Below are 12,367 nucleotides of genomic sequence, written 5' to 3' on the forward strand. Positions count from 1 at the left end.
ATCAAATCACACACAACATACACCTCTCTCTCCCCCACTACCCCCCCACCCCTACCTCCCCCCACTCCCCACCTATACATTTCTGTCGCACTCTGTTTTCTATCTTTCCTGTTATCGTGAAAAATAGCTAAGAAAAAGGTTATCACTATCTAACATCTGATTAGAATCTTTTCATCAGTTTCTGATAAATCTGTGGACCGTAGGAGACCGAGTAGCAATTAAAGGGATGTTTATGTTAATGTAATGGGCTCACTCTGCATGGCACTGTAGAATGTTCTCTTGATCATAGCAACTCTAATCTTGCTCAGTGGTGCATTGGCCATCTGGTGGGTGTATGTGTACCACAGGCCAGGAGATAACAATGGGATAACATGGAGTAAATTATATTGTGAGTAATCTGGAACTGGTGTTCAGTTACGAGGCTATAATCTGAAGGCTCAATGTCAATCATGTCATAAACTCAAGGTTTGATTCCAGCCTTGAACTCACTCACTGATATGTTCTATATGTAGAATATAGACTGTTTGCATATTTAGGCATTTTCTTGTGCAAAACTTTAAAAAAATTAAAAATATAATTTTTTTAAAAAAAAACCTAAAATACAAAGTGAGAGAGAGAGGAGGGAATGGCAGGGCAGGTGATGTGCGAGGACTGTGGTATGTGGGAGTTGATGGAGAGCAATCTGAGCCCGGGTGACTTCATCTGCAGCAAGTGTCTGCAACTGAGGAAGCTCCAGCTCAGAGTAGCGCAGTATTAGGGAAAGTGAGAGCATCCTGGAGCCAGTCACTACCCTGAGGCTCAGGGAACGTATAGATTACATTACTAGTCAGGGACAGGACAGGGTGACTAACAGTCAGGCAGGTAAGGGGACCCCAGAGAGAGTGGCGGAGAAGTCCCAGGCTTTAACCTTCTTCAACAGGTACGAGATACTTGTAACCTGTGTGGACAAGGAAGCCTGTGAGGAGGCTGGGCAAACTGACTCCCAACACCTCTATATTGGAGGCCACACATGTGGGGGGAGATAGACAGAATTTAATTGTAATTGGGGGGGTGCGAGACTTTCAGGAGGACAGACACACTTCTCTACAGCCGCAACCAGGAGACACAAAGGCTCTGTTGCTTCCTGGGGCCAGGGTGAAGGACGTCTCTTCAGGGCTGGAGAATAACTTGATGCAGGGGGGGAAGGATCCAATTGTGGTAATCTGCATAGGCACCAACGACATAGGTAGTATTAGTAGGGATGACTTGAGGAATGAGTTCAAGGAATTGGGAATTAAATTAAAAAGTAGATCGTCCAAGGTAATAATATTGGGATTGCTGCCTCAGCCATGTGCAAATTGGTACAGGCACAAACAAATTAAAGAATTAAATGCGTGGCTGAAAGAGTGGTGCGGAGGGCAGGGGTTTCATTTTATGGGCCACTGGCACCAGTAATGGGGGAAAAGGGAGCTATTCAATAAAGAAGGGCTCCACCTAAACCAGGTTGGGACCAATGTCCTGGCAAAACGAATAAATAGGGAGGTAGGCAGAGCTCTAAACTACTAAGTGGAGGGGTGGGGGGGAAGGAAGGTTACAGTTACAGTTAGAAGTAAACCAGCAAAACTAAGAACGATGAAGGTGGTAGAGCAGATTAATGAGGGAGATAAACAAAATGTGTTAAGGAGGGACAAGAAGCTCAGCAAAGAAAATAGGGCATTAGCGAGTCGGGGAAATAGCAAGAAGTCAAAATTAAAGATAAGATAGATTAATTAATGGCACAAATAGAAACAAACAGGTATGATCTAGTAGCCATTACTGAGATGTGGTTACAGGGAGATCAAGTGCGGGAGCTAAACATTCCGGAGTATTCAACGTATAGCAAAGATAGGCAATGTGGAAAATGAGGTGGGGGGGGGGGTAGCCCTGCTAATAAAGGATGAGATAAAAACAGTAGAGAGGAAGGATTTTAAATCAGAAAATCAGGATGTAGAGTCAGTATGGGTGGAATTACAAAATAACAAGGGGCAGAAAACAATAGTGGGAGTAGTTTATAGACCCCCGAACAAAGTTACAGTACTGCGCAGAGTATTAACCAGGAGCATGTAGCAAAGGAAATACACTAATAGTATTAGAACTAAAATTGTCAAAAGTAAGATAGAGGAGCAGTTTATAGAATGCATTAGAGATAGTTTTCTAAATCAGTATGCTGAGGAACCAACTAGGGAACAGGCTATCCTAGATCTTGTTTTGTGTAATGAAATAGGGCTAATCAGCAATCTGGAAGTTAAGGCTCCTCTAGGGCAGAGTGACTATAACATGATGGAATTTAACATTAAGTTAGAGAGTGACGTAGTTAAGTTCAAACAAGGGTCTTAATTTTAAATAGAGCCAACTTTGCAGGTATGAGAGAGGATTTAGCTAAAATAGATTGGGGAATTAGATTAAAGGATATGACAGTAGACTAGCAATGGCAAACTTTTAAAGATATAGTACATAATTCCCAGCGATCACATATTTCTTTGAGGACTAAAAATACCATGGGAAAAGTGGTTCAACCATGGCTAACTAGGAGTAGTTAGGGAAAGAAAAAACCAAAAGAAGAGACACATAATACTGCCAAAAAGAGCAGTAAACCCGAGGTTTGGGAGGGCTTCAGAGACCAACAAAGAAAAACTAAGAAACTGATTAGGGGAGAGAAAATGGATTATGAGGGCAAACTAGCTGGGAACATAAAGACTGTAAAGACAAGACATAAAGACAAGAGTTTTTACAAATACATAAAAAGGAAGAGACTATCAAAAGTGAATGTGGGTCCATTATAGGCAGAGACAGGAGGAATTATAATGGGGGATAAAGATATGGCAGAGTCATTAAACAAGTAGTTTGCTTCTGTCTTGTTAGAAGATACTGAAAACTTACGAAAAAGAGAGGGGAACCAAGAAGCTAATGTTAGTGAGCAACTTAGGGAAATTAACATCAGTAAAGAATTACTGATTACTCCGCTCCCCGATCACCCCAGTCCTTGCCAGACTGCACTGGCTGCCTGCCCAGAGAGGATTGACTACAAGATCCTCACCCTTGTCTTCAAATCCCTCCACTCCTCTGCACCCCCCTACCTCTCCGACCTCCTCTCTCCTCACAACAGTGCCCGTTGCCTTCGTTCCACTTGGTCTGGCCTCCTCCTCGTCCCCTGAGTCCTCCGCTCCACCCTCGGCAGCCGTGCCTTCAGCCACTATGACTTGAGGCTCTGGAACTTCCTTCCTCACTCCCTTCGTCTCGTCCCCTCTCTTCCTATTTTCAGATCTTGGCTGAAGAACTTTCTTTTTGACCGCGCCTTTGGTCACCTTCCTCCCCATCCCCCTGGCTCGGCTCCGGGATCCATTACTGTGAAGCGCTCTGAGACGTTGTCTGGCGTGGAGGGTGCTATATAAATCCAAGTTGTTGTTGTTGAAATGGTACTAGGGAAACTGCTGGGATTGAAAAATGACAAATCCCCTGGACCTGATGGCCTGCATCCAAGGGTTTTAAAAGAGGTGGCTGCCTTGTTTTTGATCTTCCAAAATGCTCTGGATTCTGGAAAGGTTCTCATTGATTGGAAGATCGCAAATGTAACACCACTATTTAAGAAGGGTGGGAAAGAGAAGATGGGGAACTATAGACCAGTCGTCTGACATTGGAGGTAGGGAAAATTCTAGAATCCTTAATTAGGGACGTAGAAGTGAGGTGCTTAGAAGGCCATAACATGATTAGGCAGATTCAGCATGGCTTTACAAAAGGGACGTCATGCTTAACAAATCTTTTAGGATGTAACTAGCAGGTTAGATAAGGGTGAACCAGTTGATGTAGTGTATTTAGATTTTCAGAAGGCATTCGACAAGGTGCCACATAAAAGTCTGCTACACAAGATTAGGGCCCATGGAATTAAAGGCAATTTATTAGCATGGATTGAAGAGTGACTAACGGGAAGAAAACAGAGAGCAGGGATAAACGGGTCCTTCTCAGATTGGCAAGATGTGACTAGTGGAGTGCCACTTGGGCCTCAATTATTTACAATCTATATCAATGACCTAGATGAGGACATAGAATTTAAAATATATAAATTTGCGGATGTTACTAAGCTAGATGGAAAAGTAAGCTCTGAGGATGACACAAAAAGATTGCAAAGGGATATAGATAGGCTTGGTGAGTGGGTAAGAAGGTGGCATATGGAATATAATTGGGGAAGTGTGTGAAGTTATTCACCTAGGTAGTAAAAACAGAAAAGCAGATTATTTTCTAGAGGTAGATTAGATAGTGTTAGTGTTCAGAGGGATTTGGGTGTTCTTGTACACCAGTCACAAACAGTTAGTATGCAGGTACACAAAGCAACTAGGAAGGCTAATGGCATGTTGGTGTTTATTGCAAAATGGTTAGAATACAAGAGTAGGGAAGTCTTGCTGCAACTGTATAGGGCCTTGGTGAGACCGCACCTGGAATATTGTGTGCAGTTTTGATCTCCTTATTTAAGAAAGGAAATACTTGCCTTAGAGGGGATGCAGCATAGATTCACCCGTTAGTTCCTGGGATGAGGAGTTGACCTATATATAGTTGAGTAAACTAGGCCTATATTCTTTAGAATACAGAAGAAGTAGGGGTGATCTTATAGAAACCTATAAGATTCTTATAGGGCTTGACAGAGCATACAGTGTGAGACTGTTTCCCCTGGTAGGAGAATCTATAACTAGGGGTCACAGTCTTAAGATTAAGGGTCAGCCTTTTCGAACAGAGTTGAGGAAACACTTCTTCACTCAGAGTGTAGTGAATTTATGGAATTCTCTACCCCTGAAGGTTGTAGCTGCTCAGTCCTTGAACATATTCAAGACTGAGATTGATAGATTTCTAAAGGATAGAGGGATTAAGGGATATGGGAAAGTGGCGGGCAGATTGAGTTAGATTAGAAGATCAGCTATGATCTTATTGAATGGCGGGGCAGACACAAGGGGTTGAATGGTCTACTCCTGCTTCTAATTCCTATGTTCCTAAAGCAGATGTTGACAGAGCCTATTGATGTTAAGGAGCACCACACCTATGATGTATCATAATATTTCCAAAGAGTATCAATACCTTGTGAGATATTCAATTGATTTTGCAAGAATTATAACTTTGCTTGTGGCATTTTTATGTATCTTTGAATTCATAAAAACATTGTTTAACCCCACATAAAATACTTTTAACATGTTCTAAAAAAACACATTTTTTATCGTAAAATCCCAGCAAAACGACAATTTACTATGAACTCCGAAACATCACACTTAAACAGATGTAGAAAATTTCATAGTTTTAAAAACAAAAAGGCTTATAATTATTTGGGGATGGAAATTCTCCTAAATAAAATAAACTGAATACCGGTCAGTTTCTGTATGTGATGGAAGATTGCTGAGACGGCAAGACAGTCACACTTGAGTTGGGCCATTTAAAGCTTTGATGGAGACAGAATATTTAAAAATACAGTGATATTTTAACACGCAAGTCTTAGGTGAGGTTTTGTGGAAAAAATTCAAAAGGGCAAATGAAGTGTATGACCGATTTTATTTGGGGAAATTGTTGGCCAGGGCATCAGGAGAAACATAGAAGAATTTTTATCCACTAACCATACAATGGATTCCTGTCTGGGTAGAACTTATTGCATTAGTATTTCCTTCACGGAACATAAAATATCCTTTGCCACAAGGGCTGCAGTGATTTAAAGAGAATGCTTATCCAACCTTCTCAGTGAATATGGGCAACAGAATCATAGAAATTATACAGTCCAGCAAATTTGCACTACCCTCAGAGCGAGCTGTTTTTTAATCCCACGCCTGGGCTATTTCCGTACCCCTTCAACCCTCTAAATATCGTATACCTGCTTACTTCCCTCTTGAAACCCACAATGTCCTTTGCCTCTACCATCTTAATTGGTAGGGCATTCCACATCCCAACAAATCTCTGTGTGAGAAAAATTCTTCCAGGTTTCTTCTGATGCCCTGGCCAACAATTCCCCCAAATAAAATCGGTCATACACTTCATTTAAATAGTCATCAATTCACATATAACACCCGAAGCTCCCCTCCCATCCCCTGAATCATTTAATGTTAGTCCACTATGGTGTACTGTTAAATAATGCAAGTGTTGGCCTTGCCTACAATAACAATGGTAATCTCCAGAATGGCTACTCACTTAGCCTTAACATGTTGGTCTGAGTGTTTTAAAACATCAAGAACCATGGTATAATGTTAAAATGTTTTATTTTGAGCTAGTTTGAATCCATGTAAATGCAAGCATTTTCTGGTAAAAGTTTACTCTGTAATCAATGATATATTCAATGGTATATAGTTCAATTCCAATGAACACATTATTGCCAAGAAATATTTATAGATCGGCTTTCTATCAGCTCTTGGTAAAAATATGCTATTTGCAGGCCTTTCTACCTCATCCCATATATTATTCACTCAGTGACCCTCTTGAAACAAATGCACTAAACACTTAATAAAACATGTGTTTATAGTTGAGCAATTAGAAAGTAAAAGTGAGGAGCATATAACAGGAATTGAGAATTGTAGTCTGCATTATAACAATTTTTGCTTGGCTTGTTGACAAAACTATGTTTTTTCATACATGCAGCCAATTACAAATACGATTTCCAACACGGAACATATTCTTACACTTAAATGATTCTTTTGAGGATTTTGTTTTCCCAGTGCTTCCATTTCATCTAACATTAGTCTCTCAGAGGCCAGTACTCTCATGAGGAAGTCACCCTTTAGTAAATTGTTCTAAAGTGAAGTAACCGGTGCTAAAAAATAGAGATGCAAGTTGCAACAAGGGTTTGTTCATTGTTCCTTATACAAACAAAATATAAGGATATAAATAGCCCTAAAACTGTGCCTATATGAGTTAGTGGAGTATTCTGGAATGATACTCAGTCCTTGAAGGATTTAGGAGTTTAAGGAACATTAGGTTCTAACCTTCACAAATCCTCTTGGAGTCTAACGCTTGAATGAATTAAGTGGATTTGTAAATGTATTTACAGCTTCATTTGCTTTAGAGAGAATGTGGGCTTTCTTCTACGAAAAAAATCCTCATTACACAGAGTTACACACTGGTCAGAAAGAGTTTTGTTTGGACTATAAAAGAGTAAATTTGCACTTTCATGCAATATTGTGGGAGGTCTCACTATGCTTTTTTAAACGCTTTTGTTTGCAGGGATCCACAAAAGGCATTCTGTGATTTTCTGTGACAAAATTCCTAAATTACTCAAACAATAAAGTTACTGAGAGAAACCAACTGAAGTTTTCTTTTAAGTGTTAGGGGTATTCCCTTTCAGTGTAATTTATATCTATGATGAGTGTCTTTCTTCTGTTTAAAGGTAATTGTTTTATGTTCCTTGCACAGGGTAAATCTTCTCTTCTTCATTCTGACAATTTGAGGAAAACATTTCTTTTTAAATTGCTATTTAAAATTGGTCAGTTCAACTGCATGCTGGTCAGTCAATGTTTTCTTCTAAAGTTAGAGCTTGCCCTTCATGTTTAACCTTGTTTTGATGTTGCACACTTTAAACATGATTATGGAACTACATGATTCCTACATTCACCTTCAGGGCTGTCATTCTGGAATATCCAATTGTTATTCTGAATGTCTTTAAAATACAACAGAAAACATTTTAAAGAAAATATGTCAACTTTCTAATTTCAGTTGCTAATTACAATAATTACATGGGCCTTATAATATAAGTTCAGAAAGTCTGCCTGGAGGGAAAGGTGATATACTGTTGGGATTTTTTTAAAAAAAGAACACAGAGCTTATCTTGGATTGTGAGACCTGGTAAAGAAAGTCTGCATAGATCAATGTGATTTAAGCAACCTTGAATCACTGCCAGAAAACATTTTTGTTATGTAGTTACTTAGTGAAATGAATCAAGATTATCAAACAACACAATCGTCTGACACATGGTGTTGGATGCAATTAGGTTGCACTTGCAGATCGCTTATCCCTCTCAAAAACTCACAAAATATGGGACTGGGTAATCCAAATTCAAACAGTGCATGAGTAAGCATGGGATTCATATTAAATTTCATTGATATCAAGGCAAGATGAGCAACCCATCATAAAATTCCTGCAATATTTTCATTAAATGTTATTCCAGATAAAATTTATTACCAGGGATTTTTTGTTTTTGCCTTTTTCTGTGTCTTGCAAAACAATTATTTACTTTGTGAATAAAACAGCAGAAAATGCAGAAGATAAAATGAAGATTGTGTTTTCAGTGCAACGATTCCTTTTAGCACCAGAGCTGAGAAAATCAATGGGTCAGTGGGTCGGAAAGCTGTGCTCTACCGAAGCTTGATCCAGTGGTTGAAAGAGTAGTGAATGTGGTGAAAGTTTTGTAATGAGTGGTCTTAACTGGTGATTTGAATTAAACTCAGAAGCTAGTTATGATTTGCAAATGCGGAAACAATTTAGAAGTGAATTTGATTCAAATTCAAAGAGTTTATAAGCTCATTCATGTACCATACCTTGGTAATAGATATGTTAATTGGAAAGTGAAAAAGACTGAAGGAGTCCGCATGAGAAACAGCTACATCACACATTAGGGTCTAATTTGCAAAATGATTTATATGTAGCAAATCCTGGATCTATTGTATTCAACCCTCCAGAACTCCACTTGATCACTGGCTTTACAGAAGTTGACACTGAGATTGGTATCGATGCAGAATTCCAGCGATTTGACCATCGGACTGGGATTCACTGTTTACAAATCCTATAGCGAATCTCATCAATTAGATTAACATGCTCTTTACTACAAAATTAAAATTTTGTAGTAAAGAGCAAAATGAATCACATTATAAGAGGGATGAATTACGAGAAAGACTAGCTAAATTAGAACACTTAATCCTTGGAAAGACTTTGCTTAGAGACAACCTTGTAGAATATAGAATACATCAACAACTTGCATTTATATAACTCCCTTCATGCAAGTAGTGTCTCTTATAAAATATATAAGATGCTGAATAATATAGAGTATTTAAACCCAGAACAATATTTTCTGATGTGTATGGTTGAGATAAGAGGTTTCAGAGTTGTAAAAGGTCATTGTAGGACAAATATTAAGATGTATTTTCTTTATATAGAGGGGAAATCAATGGTTGCAATGGGTTGCTAGCTGGATACCAGGATGCCGGGCTGAGTTAGGAAACAATTTGATGTGGGAATGAGACACAAAGAGTGTAACAGGGTCTAGGTAGATGAGGTATTGGTTCCCATTCCAATAGTAATAATGAGAACTGATAAAACACAACTGATGCATTTGCAAGTTAGAGAACTGGATATACAGTGAGCAGTGCTGAAATAACTGATTAACTCAAGTGAAAAAGCAGAATAACATATTGAGGGATATGGGAAAGACAAAAGCAACAACAATTGCAGGAATGGCTGAATGACTTCCTTTTGTGCTTAAACATGCTCTGATTCTACAAAGGGCTTCATCGTGAATCGAAATAAACTGTTTTTAAATAGTAATAATATTTGATAGCAACTTATCATGTTGAAACGTTTCACAGTAATTAGGGTTAAGTGTAGGGACTGTATTTATAGGAAAATGCAGCAGCCAATATGGTCACAGCATTGTTCCACAAACAATCATGAAATGAACGATAGATAAAACTGTTGAGTGGGACAGTGAGAAATTCATTTCTCTTTTCAAATAGAGTCAAAAACATGTGAGACGATGTGAAACAAGTAGACAGCCTTCATTTAAGTTCGCATCTCTGACAAAAGAGCCCATGTCTTCGTTCATTGCGTGAGCTCTTTATTCAACAGATGTGAAGAACATTTTGTTGGAAAAATAATTCAAGTTTAATTTATTTTTAATAGGGATTATTAAAAGCATAGGGAGTGCTTTAGTGCTAACATTATCATACAAACTACACTTGCTCACTCTGTGTGGGTCTGGTCAACATCTTGAAAACCACATTAACAAGGATTAAATTTCTCAGAGAATTACAGCTTTCATCAGTGACTCGTGGAACTAGTGTAAATATTGAGTCCAGGACTCAACGCAGACAAAACTGTTTAAGATGTTGTAATGTTTTGTTAAAGTTGGTGTTGGCTGCTATTTCTGAAGAAATATCGCTCTTGTCACATCCGTTCTATGCAACAGACCATAAACCACCTGAGCACAGCAGATTTGCTGCCACAGTCAGAGATGGAGAAATAGTTGCATGCCACTTAATAGATTTCATATTGGTTTTGGCTCCAATGTTCATCATAATTCCATTTCTAAAAATTCTGATTGATCAGATACAGGTGTTATTACAGGTAGCATTTGGTTCAAATATTTGAGTAAAGTTAGATATGATACAATCAGAAGTCCACCAGGTAAAGGGAGGAAAGAGCATTCTCAGTACTGGATGGTAGACGACACACACAAGGATAGTTTGTTGCTAAATTCAGGTTGTGCAGCCCATAACCCACATCAACTAGAAAATTGGCAGTAGAGGAGAAATGTGTAAATATTAGTGTTTCAGGGGAATATGTTTTCTTAAAGTTTTCTTAAAGCCCTCCACCCCTCCTGATCCCAACTCAGGTGTGGATTCTTGACTGTCCAGTGCCTTGGGAAATCCTCCTGATGTTAAAAGCGCTATACAAATGTAATTTGTTGTTGTTGTTGAGGTTAACTTACTATTGTTTATTAGGAATTTATATACATTTTAGTATAGAAATATCTCAAACTTTTAACAACATAATGGTGTAGTCAAGCAAGGAAAGATTGAAAGTTATTGACCAAAGGCATAACTGACAAGATACATTTTAAGGTGGAACTTGAAGGTGGGGATAAAGGAAGTGTTTTTTGGATGCGGATATGAAATCTTGAGTAGAATGCATTGAACTACAATGCCCAAGTACTAATTTTGGCTTCCAGCTGAAATGATTTATGTTCTGAATGTTCTCTGCAAAAATAATGGAAAAGTCAGCAAATGGGTGTTACATCCATTTATACAGGGCAATGATCGATAAAGAATCCTCTGACACCCATAGTTTGAAAATGATTCATGATAAATAGCAACAGAAGATATTAATGTTGGTGAATCCAACTTTCCATATCAGTGTCCAGGTTTTTTCCCTTTTTTTCTTGAATAACATGGATTTTCACATGTATCACCATTTCAGGTTTTTCCTAAGCATTTCTTAATGGTCCACCAGCTGCCTCTTGCTGGGACATGGAGTCCTGTAGCTCAGTGGTTAGAGCACTCGCCTCACAAGTGAGAGACCTGGGTTCAATTCCCGGCAGGGTGAAATGTTGGCCAGGTTTCCTTACTCCACACGCCTCTGTTTACCGAGCAGTAAGTTGGAACCCGTTTGTTTGTTGATTGGTGAATCGCTTGTCCAGGGGTAATAAATCCTTTTAAAAAATTTGGTCACTTCAATCCACAATTGTTTGAGTGATACTGCTGTGCGCAATTGGCTGCCACGTTTCGCCCACAAAATATACGGTCAATTCACTTTACAATATATTCTGTGTTGCTTTGAGATGTCTCAAAGAGGTGATAAGGTGCTATATCAAATGGAAGGATTATTATTATTATTACTTTTAGCTTCTTCCTAGGGTCGTTCTTAGTGACTTGTCCTATTATATATAGGGGGTCGTCTTGCCCACTGATCCATTCTGGTGATAGTCACACTTAAAACATTAACCCACCTTTCTATTTCAGATGTCAATTGGCTTGCCATGGACTTTGAAACATTACTGTTTTTATTTCGGTTTTCCAGAATTTATTATTTGCCTTTTCATCTATACATGCATATGGAACACGTTGTAAAGTCTGCAAACTTCAGCAGACAAATCTGCATAAATTATATAATAGTAATAGCCTTTTAATGGATGAAGAAATGCAATGAAAAATGAAACTGAACTTCAGTGATTAGAGCACACATCTGTGTTATTCTTGACACAGTCAAAACAATGGAACCAGGGAATTTGGTTTAAGATCACAATAAATACTTTGATTTTGATTAACCCTCCCCTGGAGTCTATTTTAAATGCAAATTGAAACAATCCCAGTCACAGTACCAACTACATGTCAATAACAGTAGACCTTTCCTGCACTTTGTCTGATTTGTAAGTAAGCATTAAGGACAATAACTATCTTTATCAAAAACGATTGACATAAAGGATCAGTTCAATAACTACCCTACGCATTTGAGGGACTTAAACTCCTGGTAAATTCTGAGAAATATCTTGAACCAGAGAAAGAAATGACGTCTATAGTTGCCACTGCATGTACGTACCTTGAAAACTTCATGCAACAAGACCTGTTTAAGGACTAGTGAAGATTCTTTAGTCCATGGTTCCCAATATCAGTAGAATGCTATT

This window comes from Callorhinchus milii, unplaced genomic scaffold (genome assembly GCF_018977255.1).
Source record: "Callorhinchus milii isolate IMCB2004 unplaced genomic scaffold, IMCB_Cmil_1.0 Scaffold1, whole genome shotgun sequence".
Classification (NCBI taxonomy): Eukaryota; Metazoa; Chordata; class Chondrichthyes; order Chimaeriformes; family Callorhinchidae; genus Callorhinchus; species Callorhinchus milii.